This window comes from Canis lupus, chromosome 28, assembly GCF_003254725.2.
Source record: "Canis lupus dingo isolate Sandy chromosome 28, ASM325472v2, whole genome shotgun sequence".
NCBI lineage: Eukaryota > Metazoa > Chordata > Mammalia > Carnivora > Canidae > Canis > Canis lupus.
In genome coordinates, this window is record NC_064270.1 from 25,933,772 (window position 1) to 25,956,103 (window position 22,332).

Genomic DNA, 22,332 nt, shown 5'->3' on the forward strand with positions numbered 1-22,332 from the left:
GATTTCAGCTCAACGGTAGTCCTTTCTTCCTTCTGGCGGTCATGTTCCTCTGGATCAAACAGCAAACGATTCTTTGGAATCACTTAGCACCCAAAGACAAAAGAGCTACAAGGCGCTGGGCATCTATGTACGTGTTCTTGGAAGAGACATGTTATGGAAGGCCGTGGGTGGGCTTCAGTGCCTCTTGAACATTCTGTGCTTGGCCCAGGCCCAAGTTTCATGGTTCCAACAGGACACTGGGGGAACTCTGAGCTTCAGAGAAGGATCCACATCTTTAGTGGCCCAGGTAGGATGAAGAGATGCTGGGATTGTCAGAAAGTGCTGCTCCACCAAACCCAACCAGAGACTGGAAGCTCTGACTGCGGATCACAGGTTGTGCAAACATTGAATCCTCTTCAGGCAGAATATAAGCCTCTGCGTGGATATGCTAAAGTGCTGGACTTTGTGTCTCTATTCCTCTAGGAATCTGATAGAAAAAAATGTGCTTTTGTTCTTTTTAAAACTTTTTGTCAACAGTTACACTCAACACCACATCCAGTGAAACTTCCAAATCATACTCCATGAAAATGCTCCAAAACCCAATATAGTGAGGTGTTTTTTTGTTTTTTGTTTTTGTTTTTGTTTTTGTTTTTTGCCATGTGTGATTAGAGAGTTTGCTTCAATGCTGAGAGTCTTTAGAGAAGTATTTGATTATGTTTTCTCAGATCTTGTATTTTGTTTCTCAAGCCTCCATTTCTGTCTGTTCATTTTGGAAGTAGTACATTTAAGATTTTCAACAATTGAGTATCTTTGGAATATTCTCTGGTTCCCTTCTTATTCTTACAAAAATATATTCAGTATAGTTGATAGTGTTTCTTTCAAATTGTTCATTTTTCTAACTCAGGATTTAGAACCACATGTCTAATTTTTCTTGACCTGTCTCCATTTCTTGTCATCAAGCTTCTGGTCTCCTATTACCTTTTAGGTCTAATTGGCTATTCTAATAAAGAGCTTCTAACAGATTTTTTTTCTAGTATGTCTTATCTTTTGACTGCATGCTAGTAGCAGACTGTCAGCTGTTTTGATCTTTTATAATATTCTACACTGCATGCTTACTACTCCTCTTTTGCTGAAAGTGGTGCCCACATACAGCGCAGTAAAATGATGTAGTACCCAACCAACATGGACATAGCAAAAATTTGAAGGAAAGAGACACCTCTGGACCTGAGCAATGGTCACTGGACCCAGTCTCCAAAAAGCCCTGAGTTGAAACAGATCTAGTTGTGTGCATGAAGCAGGAAGGATGGAAGAGACGTGACTGCTGAAGCTTGATCTACATTGAGGTAGAGATGGCTTCCTGTCGCAAGTAGCCTCTCAACTGCCAGCTGATGGAGAAACTCTAGGTCTGCTCTTCTGGTTCACCAGGGCAGCTTTACCACATCCACTCGTTGGCATTGCAGTTTGACCCCTTCAGGGACCCACAGTTGTCAGATATTACTTCTCTGCAGAACAATTACACCAACATAGAAACAAGCTCCTAGGAAAGAGCTGTCACCATCACCTACTCAGAGACTGTTCACTGGAAGGACCCATGAGCCACTCAGTTCATTCTGAGTTTTTATGAGAAGGCCTCTGACTGCAGGGCCCCCTGGATGTTTCCATCTTTGCCAGGCCTACTTTTCTCTTTCTCTTTCTTAGAATCAGAGTTTGGAGCACACAGCATAGTGAAAAGTCATCCTATCCTTACAAGGCAAGACAGAGAGGCCTTTCCTAGCAGGAGGGAGAGAGCAGATGGAAAGTTCATCTTCTTCCTGCGGCAGATAGACTCTCTGACACCTGGAGGGATTTGACATTCCTCCTAGCAACCAGCTTAACAGGAAAGGCATACATACGTCCCTCCCCCCCCCCTCACCTCGCTTCCTTCTCTCCCTGTTTCTGGGCTCTGTACCTTCAGAACCTATTTTAATTATGCTATGATTTCTGCCTCCCCTCTTCTCTGTTGGAAATGAAACGACCTGGAAACCACTTACCTTTTACTGAATGAAGTAAAAGAGCTAAAAACTGCCCATAAAAATGAAAGCATAAATGAGGTACGATACTAATAGTAATGAAAAGATACTGAATTAAAAACTGACAGAGAGAAAAAAAGGGAAAAAGAGAGGCAAGAGAGAAACAAAACAATAACCTAGATGACCTATTTTTAGAAAAGCAACATCAGAGAAAATAAATATTATTTATATTCGTGTAGATTTCTATGGAATCAAATTTGTAGAGAGATCTTTTCTGATTCTTTCTGAATAATCAGAGCTGTACATACAATTAAGAGGACATTCAGGACAGCCCGGGTGGCTCAGCGGTTTAGCGCCACCTTCGGCCCAAGGCGTGATCTTGGAGACCTGGGATTGAGTCCCACATCGGGCTCCCTGCATGGAGCCTGCTTCTCCCTCTGCCTGTGTCTCTGCCTCTCTGTCTCTGTGTGTCTCTCATGAATAAATAAAATCTTTTTTTAAAAAAAAAAAGAGGACATTCAAAGAAGTGTAACACCATGGCAGGTGCTGAACCCACCTGCAGAGGGTTGCCCATCTCCTCCAAACTATGAAGAGTTTTTGGTTCAACTTTAATATAATCAAGACAGAATGATCAGAGAGAAAGAGCAAGCAGGCAGTTCACTGGCGGAACATGTGTGAGTTCTTACCATTCACTCTCTAAAATCACAACTGTCTTAGATAAAAAAGAACAAAACCACTCTGTTAAAGAGAAGCTTGGTGCTATAGAGAGTTTAAAATGTACTCCAGAACTGTCTCCACCATTCTAAATCCTTCCCAGTGTTGTACAGCAAAGGATCCCAATCCTAAGAAACATTAAATCAAATTTCTGTAATGGAAAATATAAAATATGAAAATGTATTATGAAGCAACAGTAATTAAATCAGAACTGGTTGCAGGAATACATGAACGGACCAATGAGGCAGACATCAAGTCCAGGGATAGATTCAAATGCATAAAGTAATCTAATGTAAAATAAAGGTAACATGGCAAACCAGTGGGGAAAAATTGTTCATGTGATAATTGGTATTGAGATAATTGGCTGGTCACTGGGAAATAAATAAGCTTATTCCCTACGTCAGTTCTTATACTAAGTAAATTAGAGATGGATATAAGATTTCTGTGTATGCTAAATATATTGAAAAAAGTTTTCAGAATATCTGCTGGAACCGATCATGCCACTAATCAAATAAAGATGCAGAAATGTAAAACAGACCTACTAAAAACAAAACAAAACAGAAAACCAGACCTACTTTTCCAAAGCATATTTATTTTTAAGAGAATTTTATTTTTAAGGAATTCTGCATGTATTCTCTGAAGGAGCATTACTATGGGACGTGGCTTATCAAATGATGAACTCAACCTCAGATTCAATATAGGAGCCTTTCATGTTTAAAAAATAAGTCAACTAGTCCTTTTGGCCTCATGAAAACTAAATCCTACCCAAAGCATCAGGAAAGGGTAGTTCTTTGCATAGGGGGTCACAGTTAAGGTTGAGCCAATTATGACATCCATTAACACAAGGTAACATTAGTAGAGTACACATGCTTGGAGACTTTATGATTTAACCCGTTTACTGAACCAACAGATATGGTTTATATTGGGAATTTTGATTTTGATCAAGATGAACTATTTTATTCAACAGGCTTATTCAACACCAGTCACATGTGTAACATCTGTACTTCCGTGTTTCAGATATTGCTAATTAGGGTTATCTGGCTAACTAAGTCAGCGGACCATGTGACACTTGATTTCAGGGTTATGAGTTCAAGCCCCACGTTGGGTGCACAGATGGCTTAAAAAATAAAATCTTTTAAAAATTATTAATAATAGTTTGATAATGATATCTTAGATATGACACCCAAAGGCCAGGCAACAAAAGAAAAAAGACTTCATGAGAATTTAAAAGTTTTGTACATCAACAGATAAAAAAGTCGACCCACAGAGTGAGAGAAAATATTTGCAAATCATGTATCTAATAAGGGATTAACAACCAGAATATAGAGAGAACTCCTAAAAGTCAGCAACAAAAAAACAAAGAACCCAATTCAAAGATGAGTAAAGGAGTGAAAAGACATTTCTCCAAAGAAGACACATAAATGGCCAGTTAGCACAGGAAAAGATGCTCCACATGACTCATCATTGGGGAAAAGCAAATCAAACTACAATGAGGTACCATCTCATACCCATTAGGATGGATACCATAAGAAAAAGGAAAAAAAAAACAAAAATAAAAACAAAATAATAAGTGTTGGTAGGAATATGGAGAAGCTGGATCTCTTGTTCACTGTTGGTGAGAATGTAAAACAGTAGACCTGCTGTGCAAAACAGTATGGTAGATCCCTCCAAAATTGAAAATAGAACAATCATATGCATCTGCACACCTACTTTCACAGCAGCATTATTCACAAGAGCTAAAACATGGGAGTCATCCAAGGGTCAATCAAAAGATAAGTAGGTGAACAAAGTGATTGTACATATGATGGAATATTATTCAACCATAGAAAGTAAGAAAACGCTGACATTTGCTATCACATGACTGAAGCTGAGGACAAAAACCACTCACAAAAGGCAAATTCTATATGATTCTACTTACTTGAGGAATTTAGCATAGTCAAAATCAGAGATAGAAGGTAGAATGGTGGTTGCCAGGGGTAGAGGAGGAGAGGGAAGAATAGGGAGTTCTTATTTATCAGGTACAGAGTTTCAGTTTTACAGATTGAAAGCATTCTAGAGATGGGTGGTGGTGATGATTGCACAACAAGATGAACGTACTAGTGACCACTGAACTGTATACACTTGAAAGTGGTTAAGTACATTTTATGCAATGTCTATTTTACCACAATAAAAATATTGGAGAAAATTACTAATAAGAAAAATATCAACAGTCCACAATCAATCATCCCACTTACCTGAGGGAAGATTAACATGGTTAAGGACTCCAAGTGGTCTGATGAAATATATATAAAAGGACAGAATAAAGGGGATAAAGACTAAATAAATGAGGACATTGAGGCCCAGGCAAGATGAAGGCTAGGAAATGAATAAAACAAACGATAAGACTAATACAAAAAACCCCCCCACAAATTAATAGTTGGCATTTGCTGAGCTCTTAGGAAGCACCTGGCCTGAGTACTTTACTCATTCACTCATTTATTTATTTATTTATTTAAAGATTTTTTTTTTTAATTTTTATTTATTTATGATAGTCACAGAGAGAGAGAGAGAGAGGCAGAGACACAGGCAGAGGGAGAAGCAGGCTCCATGCACCGGGAGCCCGACGTGGGATTTGATCCCGGGTCTCCAGGATCGCGCCCTGGGCCAAAGGCAGGCGCTAAACCACTGCGCCACCCAGGGATCCCTCATTCACTCATTTAATCTCCCAAGCAAACTCTGAGGTAAGCAGTATTTTTTTTTTTTTTTGAGGAGTACTAATTAATTCAGTAGACTAAGCAGAGAATACTACCTGCAGAGAGGGAAGAGCAAGTATAAAAGCAGAAAAAAAAATAGTAGAATGTGACCGTACAGAAGAGCTGGATATTGTTCCCTGTTCTGTTTTTGGCACAGTATGAAGGAAGACTTCAAGTTGCACTTATTTCTATTTTGTCTTAACTTTCTCTCTTTTTTACTACTATCTATCATCTATCTATTAGCTTGTTTGCCCAATCCCAGGATACATGTATAGTGATGTCAGAATGTTAACCTGTACTCTCATGGGAAATGACTTTATTAACTATAGTCCTGTGCTTCTATAAAGTTTCTGTCCTGTGGTCCTTAGTATTGTAGTCTTTACTCATTATCTAAGGCACATAGGCAAATTTTCCCCAACTCCCTTTAATGAAATTGTGTCATATATCTGTAACACCGATTTTTTTTTAATTTTCAAAAATAAATTTGTACACCACTACCCCCACCCCCAGATCCTTTTATCATCCCATTTTACAGATGAGGAACAGACCCAGAGAGGCTGAGCAACTGGCCCAACTTCATAGCTAACATGGTGGAGGTGGGATTGAACCAAAGCATTGATCTAGAGTCTACATTCTCAGTCGCTGCATTAAGCACATTAAGTGAATACATGTGCTATCAACATGGACAGAGGCGGGCCACAAATCTGACTCTGTCTTCTAATAGCCAAAGAGAAAGTGTGATCAGAACTTACTTTAAGGGATGCCTCTGTGGCTCAATGGATGAGTGTCTGCCTTTGGCTTAGGTCGTGATCCCTGGGTCCTGGGATCCAGTCCTTCATTGGGCTCCTCACCGGGAGCCTGCTTCTCCCTCTGCCTATGTCTCTGCCTCTCTCTCTGTGTCTCTCATGAATAAATAAATAAAATCTTAAAAAAAAAAAAAAAAAGAGAACTTACTTTAAAAAGAAATTCCCAAAGCAGAGAAATAGGGTGTCCTAATGAACATACTCTGCTCACATATATAATAAAACTTGACTCATTTTCCAGGTAGCCCAAGCATTTAATCTCTAATGTCTTACAGAATAAAAATAGCTAGAGTTAAGGTGTGGTTTCTAGTTACTGCAGTTAGGACTGAGTTTCTTTGCTTTTTTTAAAGCAGATTTTCTTTTTTAGAACAGTTTTAGATCTACAGAAAAAATGAGAAAACAGTACAGAGAGGTACAGAGAGTTCCCATATACCCCACACCAATATCCGCCCTCATTAGCTTCTTACATCAGCGTGGTACATTTGTTATAATTAATGAATCAATACTGATACATTATTATTAACTGAAGCATATCCCTTCCTCAGATATTCTTTGTTTTTAACCAAAGAATATCTGATATTTTCTACTCCAGGAAGCCACAGGACACCACATTATCTTTGATTTTCATGTCCCGTTGGCTCCTCTTGGCTAGGACTGGGTTTTAATCTGCCCTATGCAGAGTCTGAGGACGTTAGCATTTTCCTTGAAGCATTACAGCTCAATATTTTCAAGCGCTTATACAAACAGCCTAATGTTATGATGGCTCATAACAGTGTTTCAAGGTAGTAAACATCTCTGTTTTCTGTGCCAACTGAAAAAACTGCTGCTTGCTCTCTTGCCAGATGACTAATTGGGTACACAGGAGCATTCTTCCAGGTAAAGCATATTTCATGGGCTTTCTTAAGCTGCAGCCTCATATGCAATAATTGTCCAATTACGAGACTTCTGTTCACAGTCCAGCCACTCTGTTTTCACTAACTATATCTCCAACTTTGAAAAGGATGGCTCCAATCACTCAGAAAATTTAACATGACTATTAAGTTTTTTCACCATCAATTTCCCCTCCATCAAGTCTTTCCTCTTTGCCTATAAACATGCCCAGGATCCTCCCAGACTTTAAAAAGTAAAGAAAACAGTTCCTTGCAGACCAGTTACTGTCTGATTCCCTTATTCCGTGACTGCTGGAATTCTCAAAAGGCCTGGCCTCTGTCATCATTTCTACTTCTTCCTCATCCTTTGGTTCCTTAATTCAGAATCATCAGGGCCCTTTCATCACTATTTAAAACTTCTCTCTAAGGATGACCAAGTCCAGTGACCTCTTTTCAGTTCTACTTATGCTCTTGGAATATTTGACTGTGTTGGTGATTCCCTCCTTTAAAGCGCCTCCCAGGCTGCCCGGGTGGCTCAGTTCATTAAGCATCGGACTCCTGATTTCAGCTCAAGTCATGATCTGAGGGTCATGAGATGAAGCCTCGAGTGGGCTCTGAGCTCAGCGCATGGTGGGGAGGGGAGTCTGCTTGAGGGTCTCTCTCTCTCCCTCTGCCCCTCCCCCCACTTACACGTGTACGTGCTCGCTCTCTCTCTCAAATAAATAAATGAAACCTTAAAAAAATAATAAAGTGCCTCTCACCTGGCTTTTATGATATAAAATGACTCACTCTCCTTCTCCCTCTTCCCCTTCCACTCATGCTCTCTCGCTGAAATGCATAAATCTTTATATATATATATACACACACACACACAAAACATACTGTCTTAGTACAATCTAAGAAGGTAAAAAAAGGTAAGTAATAATCCTTCTTCCCTTGGTAGTTAGTTCACTTTCTTTGCACCTTAGTTTTGATGAAGTCACAGGTGACATGAACCATTAACCCTCCTAGTACCCTGGAGATAGAAGGGCTGCTGTATTCATCGTATATATGGGGAAACTCAGATCATCAATGACTTAAACAGGATCCACGGCATAGAAATACCACATAAACTGTGAGGTGTTAGTTACAGGATTCTGATTCCTGGCTTGTGGCTCTTCACGTTCTCACTCTCTGCAAATTTATGATCTTTTCTTGTGCCTAGGAAAATCATTTTTGTTCCCCGCCGTCCTTAGTATTATAATAGCTGCTTTAAAGCCCCCTCCGTACACTCAGAAACATCAACAGTTAGTATTTGGGGCACTTACTGAGTGTGTATCATTATGTATACACACAGCTCCCACTTTAATACAGAAAATCCACAGTGCCAATATTCTCAGCAGATGCCACCAAGAACCTAGCTGAAGCAGGTGGCACGAATAGCCAAGCACTGTCATGCCAATCTTGAGTCCTCGGGGGATGCAAATGATTCTTTTAATCACTTTTTGCTGGCTTGTCTCTTTTGCTAATGGGGGAGTGGCTACTGCATCCATTTCATATCCATGTAGCGTCGCACTGTTAGCATCACTTGGCTTTTTCCAAGCAGAACTTATAGCTAATGACAAGCTATTGCTGAGAAAATGAATATTTTTTCTGAGTTCAGTTCTGCATGGGAACAGCTGACCAATTTCCATTGCTATAATGTGGCTCTTTTGCTCTTGGTTGATTTTGAGTAATAGCTTTACTTCTGAGGAAAAAAAGATTCTGTTTGAAGTCCATTCAGAGATTTGGTTCAACAAACTGGACTATAGGTCTCGGGAAAAAATCTCTTTTGAACCTTCCAATAATAGACTTTCTCTTCTGTTATTTCTGGAACACTTTATCCTTCACAGCCAAGCATGTAGATAGTTTTTGTTGTTCACTGTGTTCTGTGTTTGCCATTCTGACCCACTTTTTCAACTTAAAGAACAAATAGCATAAAATCTCCTTTCTATTTCTAATTAATTGTTTGAATTCCCCTTTCTTTCATCTGTAGGAAGTCCAGTATCTTCTTGAAAACTTCCTTTTCCCAATCTGGGAGATTGATTAGTTGGTTTGTAAAAGTTGTCAATCTTATATCTAAATATCAGGGAGAGAAAGATTGGAACCATTTTCATCTGCATGAATGTCACTTTCAAAAACTGGTCCTGGGCAGATCTGGGGACCTTTGTCCACTCTACAGTGGTACCCTTGCTAGGCCAGCTTCTTGCTCAGGCTGCACGTACGCCCCATTTAACTTACTCACTACAGCAAGTGTGATATCAAAATATTTAAATATTGGTAAAGCATGGGCATCAAGCAATTAGATTGATTTCTAGCTGTTAATATCTGACAGACTTATAAAGAGTACCAGCTGATTGTTGGTCCTGGAAAACACTCCCTTTTAGTTCCTATGCCCCTGGTCAGCCCTTTTCCTGCAAACTACCCACTCTGTGTGGAAGTGGCTTGGCTGGCACTGTTTACAAATATACCTCCCCTTCCCAAAGTTCTGCATAGCTGGAGGCAACTCTTTACCAGGAGGTAAAATACCCAGTTAGGTAACCTTAACCTAGGATAATAGGTCCCTACTTGCCTGCATTTTTGTAAGCAACAGAACCACCCAGGAAACTCATTAACAAGACAAAAAAATTTTTAAAAGTCTTCTCCAAGGAGACTTTCTGTAACTATGTATACAGGATTTCTCTTGGGAGGAAACAAACTAAAGTCATCATATTAGATTTGGTTGACAAAAAAAAAAAAAAAAAAAAAAGATTTGGTTGACCAAAGAAATTAGCTACATGAAGGCAAGGACTTTGTGTTCCCATTTCACATGGGAGCTTTTCTCTGCTTTTCTGTTCCAAAAGGGTCTAGGAAAATTGTCAGAACTCTTGTTTTTAATTAAGAAAATTAAGATTTAGAGAACTGAAGTGGCTGTCCAGTTTACTCAAATGGTAAACGACAGAACTGTGATTAAGAATCTTCACATCTATGTTGCTCTGACCACCAGACCAAGTGGAATTCTATCGATCTTTCAGGACTCAGCTGAAGACCCACAGCTTTGAAGACAGTATTTTTCCTTCCACCAATGGACCATTGATCTAGGAAAGTGAGATTAGAATGAGATCATACAAGGCTTGAATGAGAGCCAGAGGAGTTTAAATCTTATTTATCAGGCAGCAAAGACTTTTTTAAAAAGAAAAATGGCACAATCAGAATTGAACTTTTGGAAGATTAATCTGCAAGGTATACTCAAGTGTGATAGAGGAGAATCAGGGACCCAGCAGGAAACCAGGGGGAAAGTCCAGGAGAGAGTATGCAGCATGAGACCAGGACAATGGTAGAAGGCAAAGATGGTCCTAAGGTTTGAGCCTTTAGAAGATAACACTTCTTTTAAAATAGGGGACACGAGTGGGGCTCACCTGGGAGGCTAGGGTGAATTCTACACTAGAAATACAGAGCATGATGCTCTGGTTAGGTGTTCTAAAGGAGATGTCCCATTGATGGTATATACCTTTTAAAATAAGAGGATTGAGATTCCAAGTTTGGTCTTCCTTTAGAATGCAAATCTGGCAGGATATGTCCTAATGGCACATGTACCCTTGTCAGATCTGTCTTGTGGTGGGATCTCCTCATTCATTGAGTAGCAATTCACCACTTTTCAGGAGCTGGGGATTCAAAAAATGGCTGACAGCATTCTGGGTTTCAAAATCATTATAGACTGTCTCCTGGCACAAGGGCAATGACAGAGATCAAACAGGAAGCAATGGAGTCAGAGAGGTGGTGGTGGGACAAGGGTATCCAGAGAGGCTTCCAGCGAGGTTGTACAGGAGGACTCAGAGCTGTGTTGGAGGAGCATTGAGTGAGGGTTTCCCCCAGTAAGGTCATAGCAAGAGCAAAAGCACAGAGGGAAGAGATATGGCCACTTAATTATAAGTGGGCCAATGAGGCTTCAGCACAGGGGATAGGGAGGAGGTGGAAGGGTCATTTTCATGATGAGAAAAAACAAAACAAAACTGCTTCAGTCAGAGTGAGGAAGTGGGAGACCAGGAAGGAGGAGTGGGGATCAAAAATAGAATTTCAATCTTAGAAAATACGAAGTTTTCATGCTTGTAGGAACCATCAGGGACCATTCTGCTCCAACCACCTCAATTTATGGATAAATAAATAAAGCCCAGAAAGCTTCGATGGTTGGCTCAAGGTCACACAGATAAGGGAGGACTTAAGCTCCCAGATCAATGTCCTGGCTCTTGTCTCCTCACTAAAGACTCAGAAAGAGAAAGAGGCATGCTCAAGTCCATAGGCAGTGATGCCAGGGCTTTGGAGTCTTATGACAGCACTCCTTCCCCCACCCCAGAGATCATTGCTATAGACTGTGTCCCTCTAAAATTCACGTTGACACTTAATCCCCAAAGCGATGGTATTTGGAGGTAGGGCACATGGGAGGTGATCAGGACACGAGTGAAGAGCCCTTGTGAATGGGTTAGCACCCTCATACAGCACTCACAGCACTCCCTTGCCTCTCTGCCACATAAAGACACGGGAGAAGACAGTCTTCCATGAATCATGAAGCAGTTTCTCATCAGGCATTGAATTTGCAGGTGCCTTGATCTTTTAGACTTTTTAGCCTCCAGAATGGTGAGGAATAAATTTCTTTTGTTTATAAGCCGTCTAGTCCACGTAGTGTTATAACAGCTGGAACAGACTAACACAATCACAGAGGTGAAGCCGCTGTGAGAAACCATGAAAGCAATGCCGTCATCATGGCTGTGATGTGACTGACAGGAGGCCAAGATCAAAGTGGTGAGAAGAGATGAGTTTGACCCATTTTATGAGCAGGGTGTGGGGACCAGGATAAGCAAGGATGTTGGAAATCCTGTTAGTGCTGCCAGAGGAAAAGGCCATGAACCAGGGTCTAGTGTCATCCAGGAAGATGAGAGAATGTTCCAGAGGCAGAAGAGAGTGGGAAATGGGTGGGACATGATGAGGAGGACTGCCCAAGAGCAGTTGTTATTGCAAAATAGAGGTGGAAGCAGAGCCTGGAAAGGGTAATGGAAAGAGAGCTTCTCTAAGCTCCCCTCTTTCCTACAGGGGTTTTGACAAAGTGGTCATGGACAGGAGTTGGAAATCACAGTGATGGAGAAAGTAGAATTCCTCAGGTATTGGATATAAGATTAGAAGTTCTACCTAGGGTAGTGAGAGGGAAGGTGCTATTGAGCCAAAAGGCGGGAGAATGTGGGTAACAGGGGCAGGAGATGGGGGTTTGAAGGTAGGATGGTGATTTTCTTTCTTTTTTTTTAAAGATTTTATTTATTTATTCAGGAGAGACACACAGAGAGAGACAGAGACACAGACAGAGGGAGAAGCAGGCTCACCGCAAAGAGCCTGATGCAGGACTTGATCCTAGGACCCAGGGATCACAACCTGAGCAAAGGCAAACACTCAACCACTGAGCCACTCAGGCCCTGCAGGATGATGATTTTCTAATGTAGAGTTGAGGGAGACAGAATTTGGGGAGCCCCTGGATGCCTGTGCTTATGGCCAGTGAGACATGACTAAGCATTTATTATAGGCCAGGCACTGGGCAAAGTGCCTGGGATGCCTGTCTGACCACCCTTACCTGATCCCTCTGAGGTAGAGTTGTCCTCATATTATTTTATTTATTTTTTCGTCTTTTCTTTCTTTCTCTTTCTTTCTTTCTTTCTTTCTTTCTTTCTTTCTTTCTTTCTTTCTTTCTTCTTTTTCTTTAAGAGAGAGAACGTGTGCACACATGCATGCCAGCAGGGTGGGGAGCAGAGGGAGAGGGAGAGATAGAATGTTAAGCAGGCTCCATGCCCAGCAAGGAGCCTGACTTGGGGCTCGATCTCATGACCCTGAGATCATGACCTGACCTGAAATCAAGATTAAGACACTCCATGACTGAGCCACCCAGGTGCCCCATCCTCATTCTATTTTTACTTTTTAAAGTTTTTATTCAAATTCCAGTCAGTTAACAATAGTCAGTTGGCCTCATTTTATAGATGAGGAAATTGAGGCACAGAAAGTTAAGAGACATTCCCAATGTCATGTAGCTGATGGATGGCAAAGGCGGAATTTAAGCTCCATTAAGCTCCACTCCTGCTCCAGAGTCCAGGTTTGTAACTACCATGTTTTTAGCCTTACATCCTCCACAAAAGGGGAGCAGCTGCATAAGAGGATCTGGGGTAATGGCACCTTCCAGCCCTGAAGTTATGGTACGGTGTTGTTTCTGTAAAACTCATCCTCGTCTTAGAAGAAGGTATCTTGAAACAGATAATGTGGGCCTGCATCCCATCTCTGCCGCTAGTAGCATAGTGACTTAGGAAAAATTACTTAACCTTACTGAGCCGACCTTTGCTTTTTATAGAGATGTTGTAATGAAAGTAATAATCAAGGTACCAATTTTAGCAGAGCGTCCAGGGTGTTCCTATTAAAACATAAATCATATCCTGTCATTGCTCTGCTCAAAACCATCCAATAGCTTCTGAACTTACGGTAAAAACTGGTCTGTAAGCGGCCTGCAAGACCCTGGACCATCTGGTCTTTGAACTTGCCTGCTGTTCCTGGCTCCCTCCCTTCCTGGCTCATGACAATCAGGTCCCCTGCTGTTCCTTGAAGACACCAGGCACACCTGCGCCCCAGATATCTTCACTCACCCCTTCACTCCCCTAATTCATTGATCAAAACTCTCAGTGAGGGCTTTTCTCTCCCTTATATAAAATTGTCTGTTCTATTCTGCTTCTCTACTGCTCCGCTTGTCTGTTGCTGTGTAACAAATCTCCCCTAAAACTTAGTGGGTTGAAACATCAACAAACATTTTGCTTCTCATGGTCTCGGAGGGTCAGGAATCCTTCAAGGACTCAGCCGGGAAGTTGTGGCTTCTGGATCTCTCCCAACTGGTCAGAGTCAGAAGGTGGTTAGAACTAGACGAATGCAAGTTTCAAGCAGCTGGGGCTGGCCAGGTCTCTCTTTCTCTCTTCATAGTCTCGGGTCCCTGAAGGGGAACTCTGCATGTGGGCTCATTTGACCTACCTCATGGCACCAGGGCCTCAAGGCTGTGGACTAGTTTATATGGTGCCTGAGGTGAGCATTCCAGCTGGTGAGGTGGGAGCTGCGTCTCATACATGCTAGCCTCGGAATTCCCAAGGCACCACTGCCACATGTTCTATTGGTTGATGTCACAAAACTATCCCGTTTCTAGGGAAGGAAACAAAGAACCCATCTCTTAATTGGAGAAGAAGGATTGAGGTCACATTGTAGCAGGAGTCCATGGGGTGGGAGTACCGTTGTTGCCACGTGTGAACAATTCAACCTGCTGTATTTCCTTCACTTCTTCATCTCATGTGCCACTTACCTGACTTCTTTTCTTTTCTTTTCTTTTCTTTTCTTTTCTTTTCTTTTCTTTTTTTTCTTTTCTTTTCTTTCTTTTCTTTCTTTCCTTTTCTTTTCTTTTCTTCTTTTTCTTTCTTTTCTTTTCTTTTCTTTTTTTTCTTTCTTTTCTTTTCTTTTCTTTTCTTTCTTTTCTTTCTTTTTAAGATTTTATTGGGGAGAGAGAGCGTGCACATGCATGAGCAGGGGGAGGGAGAGGGACAAGTAGACTTTGCGGAACCCCAGTGCAGGGCTGCTTTATCCCATGACCCTGAGATCATAACCTGAGCTGAAACCAAGAGTCAGATGCTTAGCTGACGGAGCCACAGACATTTATTTTCTATGGTCTGCCTTCCCTGCACTAGAATGTCAGCCTGGTTTGTTCACTGCTATGTTCCCAGAGCCTAGCACAGAGCCTGGCACACGGTAGTCAATGAGTACTTGTCGAATGAATGAATTATGCCTTTTAATTCTAACTATAGGTCTCGAAATTAGGTATTATTATAACCATTTTACAAATGGGGAAAGTGAGGCTCAGGAAGGTTTGGTAACTCAGGCAAGATCCTCAGCTGCAGAATGGGAGAGCTGGGATTTTGATGCGTGTCTAGCTTTTTCCACTATTCCAGGCTGCTCACCACTCTGCAGTCCCCCTCTGCCCTGGCCCCCAGCCCTGCCCAGAGACACATACTGCCCCTGGCACACCACAGTTCAATTTTTCCCTAGTTGGTTGCACCTAAGCCGAGAACAAAGCAATTACACTTTAAATCCCCTGATGGCAGATATTACTGAGCATGTTCAGAGGTAACCAGCACATTTTGCATTCAGATTTTATTTCTGGTTTGCTGCGAAAAGGCAATTAAATGAAAGGTTACGCAGCTTTTTTAAATGGCCAACTCAAACTTTTGGCTTATTTTTGCCGTGCTGTCTTTATAGGCATTTTACCAATATTTATCACTACCTCCCTCAGGGAGCCCTCAGATCTGTGATATTTGAAATAACAAAGCCTCTCCGTTGTGGGCCCTTTAAAAGGTTTGTGGTAAAACTGCACTATTAACATTCACAGTTCCTCATTTATGAGGCCGGATTGCACGTATTTCCATATTCCTCACTGTTTTTCCAATGAGGATTTCATATAATAGTGTTTGAAGGCTAAAGACTTCAAAGCAAATTCTTTACCATTTTTATCTTGAAAAATATTCAATATTTGTATAATTAAAGTGAAGTCTTCCTAGAGAAAATGACAACTCAAATAATCTTAAATGTACCTCCAAGAAAGAAGCTGTCAAAATGACATTTAGCTGTACGGTCACATTTTCCAAGGCCGTTGCTTCTCCTCCTCATTTCTTGTAATCTTTGAAGGTTATGTCACGGCTGACTTCAGATCACTTTTTAAATTATTACGGTCTCCCTTCCGTGTGAGTTCTGAGGGTGAGGGGCTCTATCTTCCCTTTGCTCCATATTTTGTCTCCTGCATTGCAACCGGCCTTTTAAAACAAAAGCCAAAACAATGAAATCTTCCTTGACCGAGGTTTGCCACTAGTTACTATCCTAGTTCACTCTTCTCTGTACTAACGCTTTTCAGTAACTCTGTGTCCCCTCTGTCTTCATTTTCTCACCTCCTAACTATATGGCAAAGATGTGACAGTGACCTCCAAGCTCGTTAGCAATTAATCTAAGGGAATTTCTTGAGTTCTTTTTTTTAATTGACTAGCCTCCTGTCTGCCTGTCTGATTTTCACTTTCCGCTCCTCACTTGGAGCCCTACTCAGTATTCAGGCGTCGGTTCACCTAGGATGTCTTCAAAGTAGCTCATGAGTTGGTATCATAATTCGTATATCCTTCTACCTGGGGCTGGTGCAGACATTCAGGGAGAAGAGGAAGAAGCTGGAAGTAGGTCAGGCCAGGGCTAGGGAAATGGACCCATCTCTAGGCTGGGAGACCTCGTAGCTTTATGCTTGGTGTTCAAAGGGGTTTGGAGAACTTGTGCTGGACCTGGGTCAAAACTAGTTCTTGGGGTCCAACCCAGTGGTCACTTAGGGATTTCCAGGCAATGCCTCTACTCATTCAATGAGAATTTACCACGTGCCAATTCTGTGTTAGGCATTGTGCTAGGCGCAGGAGATGCTAAGCTAAGTAGACACAGTAGCTTTCCTTAAGTTGCTCACCAGGGAAGCAGAGAGACAGAAAAGTAAACCCACAAGTATGACAAGAATATCTAGAAGAGTATAATTCAACAATAGTGTTCCTATCACTGGTCATGGAAATAAATGTCATTGCCTTTATTTAATCAATTGCTCTTTCGAGAGTTTGATATGGGACATACTAGGTGTTATATTAGAGAAGCATGATATTGATTGCTTTGCACATGAATAAATAAATAAGATGCTTCAGTATTTTTATAAATAGCTGTTAAGAGCCACTAGAAAACCTGGAAACTCTTAAAACTGCTATGCTATTTCCTCTAGAATCTTTAATTTTGCACATTTTATTTATTTATTCATGAGACACACACACACAGAGAGAGAGAGAGAGAGAGGCAGAGACACAGGCAGAGGGAGAAGCAGGCTCCATGCAAGGAGTCCAATGTGGGACTCGATCCCAGGACTCCAGGATCACGCCCTGGGCTGAAGGCGGCCCTAAACTGCTGAGCCACCGGGGCTGCCCAATTTTGCACATTTTTATCCATACAAACACTTGTTTTCTTCATTGCTTATCTGTTTAAACCTCCCATCCCTCCACCATGTCTTATTTAAGTCCCATCCATTAATTCTCCAGTCCCAAATAAAACAAAAATGACAGACTGTCTAACCAAGGAGAGTAGATTTTCGACAGGCAGTACTCACAAGTAGAAGGAAAGAGTCGAGACAGGTATGATAAACAGAATAAGCTACTAATGTTACAGTGTAACAACTTTCAGCCATACATTTCAAAAATTTAAGACTTTAAGAGACACGTCTGCAAAGAAAGAAATAAAAACTTCAACAGACGATTTAGAAAATAACAAGAAGAGTGATTTTTTTTTAATTTATGGGATGTGGTCAAACCTGTGCTCATTGCCAAATTCATCATCATAAAGGCTTTCTGGTATTTAAAGCATAGGTTTTAGGTTTAGTTAGACCAGATCCAAATCCCGATGCTGCCGCTTGCTGAATGACCTTAAACGACCTTGCCTCTCAGCATGTTTCTCCATGGGTAAAGTGGAATACTGATCGCTTATAGTGGGGAATAAACTTACGAAAAATGTCAAGAATAGCATCTGGTATGGAGTAGGGACTTGACAAGTTGTAGCTGCAAGTGACGATTTATTTGAGTTCTGGTTTTGTCCTACAACGATTTAATGAATTTTTAAAAAACTAATCATAGATTTTCTTAGTGATTCAAGAGCTTTGAAATGATCTAAATGTGTCATACCTGTCTTCAGCTAAGAAATTCCTCTTTGTTCACTTACTTTGACTTGCTATGAGTATCTCTGGCCATTTTTGATCAAGCCCTCACAGATTTTATATCATTAACTATGTGGTAAACAAATTATTTGTGGAAATAATAGCCTTGCTGCCTTTGGAGGAACGTCCTCCGTAGAAATAAATACACAGCATCAAATTTGATGTGCGACAATTTCAGATGCTTAAAAGGGACTTCGATTTGAGAAGGAAGGGGTCTGTTTGGGTTCTTTAGATTCTGTGAACTAAAACTGCTTTGTTAGTTCTGTTTTTCTGGCTTCTGGGAGAGGAGGAGATGTGAATTCAATTAGCACCTTGGTGTTTTCTTGATCCTTCATTTCAATACGGGAGACGCTTCCTATGCACAGTGGTGTCAGGTTACATCAAAGGACAGGGAAACAGTTTCTTGGTTTTTAATTTTCTACCAAAAAGGAAAGGCACCCACTTTGTTCCGCTCTAATTAGTATGGGAGCAAGTGCATGACTTTGAGGGCAGGCAGATGCTTCAAAGGCGGTGTATCAGAGATCTTTATTAATTTCCGTGCAGGATTTCTGTTTCTTCCACGTTCTAGGCTGACTGGCCCAGGGAGACGCTGAACAACCTGAGCCAGGTGCTGTTCCCCAAGAACAAGTCATGATGGTGAGAAAATGGCTTGTTCACAGTCTCCCACTTCCTTCTCCATCAGAAGCATAACGTTCATTATTTTATTTAGGGATTTTAAAAATTATTTTAAAGTCAGTAACAAGACTAATTATAAAGACATTTGCTGTGAAGGTGCTGGGATTAACACTAGTTTGCCGCCCCCCCCCCCCCTTCTTTTGGAGGAGCCCAGACTGGAATCATGCAGAATGTTCCGCTGCCACCAAGTCCTGCTTTTCTAATGAGGAAACAGAGGCCCACATGGCAAAGTAAGGATTAAACGACTAATAAGGGCTCTGGTCCTTTTATTAAGCACTGAAATCTTGATCCGCTAATAAATTTGCCCAATGAAAGGAGCTTCCCTAAGTAACTGATTCTCACTCATCTTCTTCAAAGGGCCTGTGCATCCTATACACGTGCATTCCGAGGGGACCTTGCCTCCCTTGCTAAGAGACCTAAGCCCAAACTGTTACAAGTGACATTTGAACAGCAATTTTTTTTTTTTTAATTTTTTGGAGTTCAATTTGCCAACATTTAGCATAACACCCAGTGCTCATCCCGCCAAGAGCAGGCTTTTATGCCTGAGCTCCAGCAAGGCTACCCAGATGTGCAATCCATTTAATTCAGTGAGCACTTCGTTCTAGTTAGCTGAGCATCTAACTAACTTTGTAGAAGTTAGTAGAACTAACTAACATCTAAAGAAGAAGTTAGTAGAACATCTAACATCTAACTTTGTAGAAGGCCCTCTCTGTGGAGGCTCATAGATGAGAAAAACACTGAGGTTCTACTATCGCCTATAAAACGTCACTTTGGGAGATTTTTTAAAATACAGGTAAAGCCCCTAAAGGGTCTTCCTTTAGGCTGGAAGTCACACACTCAAATGCCTGCAGAGGCCCAGCTAACAACATAAATGAGTGATTTGGGCTGGATGTAAAACAATTTGGGGTGGTTGGGTGGGGGCTGTGGGCTGTTTCCAGCTGGAGCCCTGCTCCTGTTTTAAAGGGGCAGCTGCTACTCATTTCCGGCCAATTGTGTTCCCATGCAGAAATGCAGGACCGGTTGGGCCAATACTGAAGATTTCTCAGGAAAAGCCAGAAATCTCAATTTTTAGGTAAAATCCCTCAAAAGGACTGTGCAGGCCAAATGCACCCAGCTCAGTTAGCTGTTTCCCACTTAGCCACGTGCGGAGCGATCACAGAGAGCAGGGTGCAATGCCCTTCAACGGAATTCTTTATCATCCCCTGCCCTACCTTTCCCCTTCCTGCCTGACGGTAAGGGTTCTTCTCCCCCAGCCTGCTCTGGCCCAGGCCCCGGTTCAGTGAATGTTCCAGAGGAACACTGAGCTTTGGTTGTGGGCTCAGTATAAACAACCTTGAGCAACACTACTCTGGGGTAAGCACCTGACTGTAGATTTGTAATTTTTTTTAAAAAAGGAAATATTTATGATTTTCTTCTTTCAAGGAAGAGCTGTACTGGTCTGAGAAAGCACTTCGAGGTTGACATGGGTCAGGGCTGTATGAGGATACATAGTAGAGAGCTCCATTCTGAAATGAGTGAAAAAAAGCATCCAATGCCACATGAAAGTCATTGCCAGAACTTAAAACTGGGTTCAAAAATTCTAAAGGCACCAGCGGGCCAGCCATTAAAAGACCTGCATGTGACCCCTCTGTCTTTCTCTCCTTCTCTTAAAGAGGTAATGTGAATATCAGAACAATAAATGCAGACAGACAGTGTCCACCATATTTAAAACGCCACTTACTATGCAGGCATCAGGAATTGCAGGTTAAGAGACACCTGGGTGGCTCAGTGGTTGAGTGTCTGCCTTTGGCTCAGGTCATGATCCTGGGGTCCTGGGGTCGAGTCCCACATCAGGTTCCCTACAGGGAGCCTGCTTCTCCCTCTCTGCCTGTCTCTGCCTCTCCGTGTCTCTCATGAATAAATAAATAAAATCTCTAAAAAAAGTAAAGAAATTGCAGGTTAAGAATGTCAGCTGAGAGGAGTACATTAGGAGTTAATGAGACACGGGTAACAGAAGGAATGAGTGGGAGCAGAGGAGACTGTTGGAGTCACCCATAAATAGAGCCTGGCGAAAGGAATGAGCAGACCATCAAAGGACATGGCATGGAAGGGCAGTATTATGTGTTTTGGAAGAGATGACTCTGGATTACAAAATAGAAAGGTAAAAGCTAATAGGGGATGACGGACAACAGTGAGATGGGAAGGGATTAGGGGTTATGATATAAATATATGTAACCATATGCAATGTTATGCTGGAAAATGGTTAGCCACTCGTTCTCCTGGGGTGGGGAAAGCCTCGATTTGTAGCATTTGCTTATTATGTGGTATAAATACTCCCACAGTGACTAGTTTCAAGCTATAAATGTGAAGGCACTAAAAGCAGAGCTGGGAAGAGATGTGCACGGTTGGGCCCCCGCAAGGTGGAAGGTAAGGAAGGTGACATAATAAGATCAAAGAAAACTCAAGATCCTGGGGTGCCTTAGCTATGAGGGATGATGAAGTCTAAAGAGTGGCTAGAGTGATGCAGAGGTCATGAAGCTGAAGAGGTGAACACAGAGATTAGAAGGACCCCTCCCCCACCCCATCCAGGAGGGTGACTGTGGAGAAAAGGGTAGAGGGTAGAGTTTATGATCTAGGTCCCGAAGCCATAGAAGGCAGTGTGACATTGTGCTCAAGGTCAGTGGCTGTTAGAGGGAGATGTCACGTGATGCTATGCGACTCATCCATTGCCAGTTATTCAGCATCTTCTATGGGCATGATGCTGTGTGGATTATAAAGATGTATAAGACCACGTGCCTATCCATTTAGTAGGGAGATGAGGCCTGTACACAGGAAATAGTGTCATGTGACTGATACAGGTTACGAACCTATAGATGAAAGATGAGGCTCTTAATATTAATTATAGCCAGCACTTATTTGAGCTCTTACAATGTGCCCAGCATTGTGTTAGGTACTTTACCTGCAATCCTTTTGATCTTCAATACAACCCACTTAACAGATGAGGAAATGGAGTCAGAAATTTTAAACAACTTATCCAAGTTCACACAACTGGCAAGCGGCAGAACCAAGCTTGGAACCCACGCCTTTCTAATGTCAAAAAGCGTGTCCCCCAACCACTGGGCATACCAGCCCCCTCCCCCTTCCAGACTCTGATGGAGATGAAGGGTAGTGTAATGGGAGATTTGGAGTTTCTTTTTAAAAAATTACTCAGCTTGCATATTCCTAAAGAGTCAATTCATGTTAAGAAATAATTTCCCTTGTGCTCGCATGTGACATGTATTTTTAGGATCTGCTGTTAGCAAGTGTATTTTTATGTGATTGAGTGGGAGAGTGGGAAAGTTTTGCAGAGCTGTTTAAACCGGAATGCAGGGGGCACAGCGGAGACTTTAAAATCTCTGTCATCTAACGTCTTGGAAAAACCACAAAGAGACGTGTTCTCAATTTATTATTCAATGTACATCCCCAGATGAATGACTAGTTAAAGGTATTGTTAAAGCATTTTAAATGACCCACTTCCAGCAGTGAACAAAATCACTTACTGTGCCAAGCCAACTGGCGTTTCTGAGATTATAAAACCACAAAGTGAGGAAAACGTTAAAACTGCTAAAGCAAAAATGATACGCAGTAATGGAGAAGGATAAAAACTGAGCTTTATCGTCTGCGTGGGCAGATGGCTGGCCACTAGGTGGGCCTCGGTGTAATGTCCAGGGTAATTGGCTGCTGGGGTTTTTCTGGCGAGGAAGCGTCAGA

General features: G+C 41.7%; 2 long non-coding RNA genes across 2 annotated transcripts in view; both read right to left on the reverse strand.

Moving 5' to 3' along the window:
* LOC118352729 (uncharacterized) overlaps positions 1 to 22,332 on the reverse strand; it is a 142,929-nt gene that overhangs the window by 117,515 nt on the left and 3,082 nt on the right. The gene's annotated exons all lie outside the window — the stretch shown is intronic.
* Positions 504 to 14,433, reverse strand: LOC112672377 (uncharacterized). Its single transcript, XR_003144241.3, has 2 exons — positions 14,151 to 14,433; positions 504 to 1,481 (listed from the first exon to the last, which is right to left on the reverse strand). It is a non-coding gene; the product is annotated as an uncharacterized LOC112672377 (long non-coding RNA).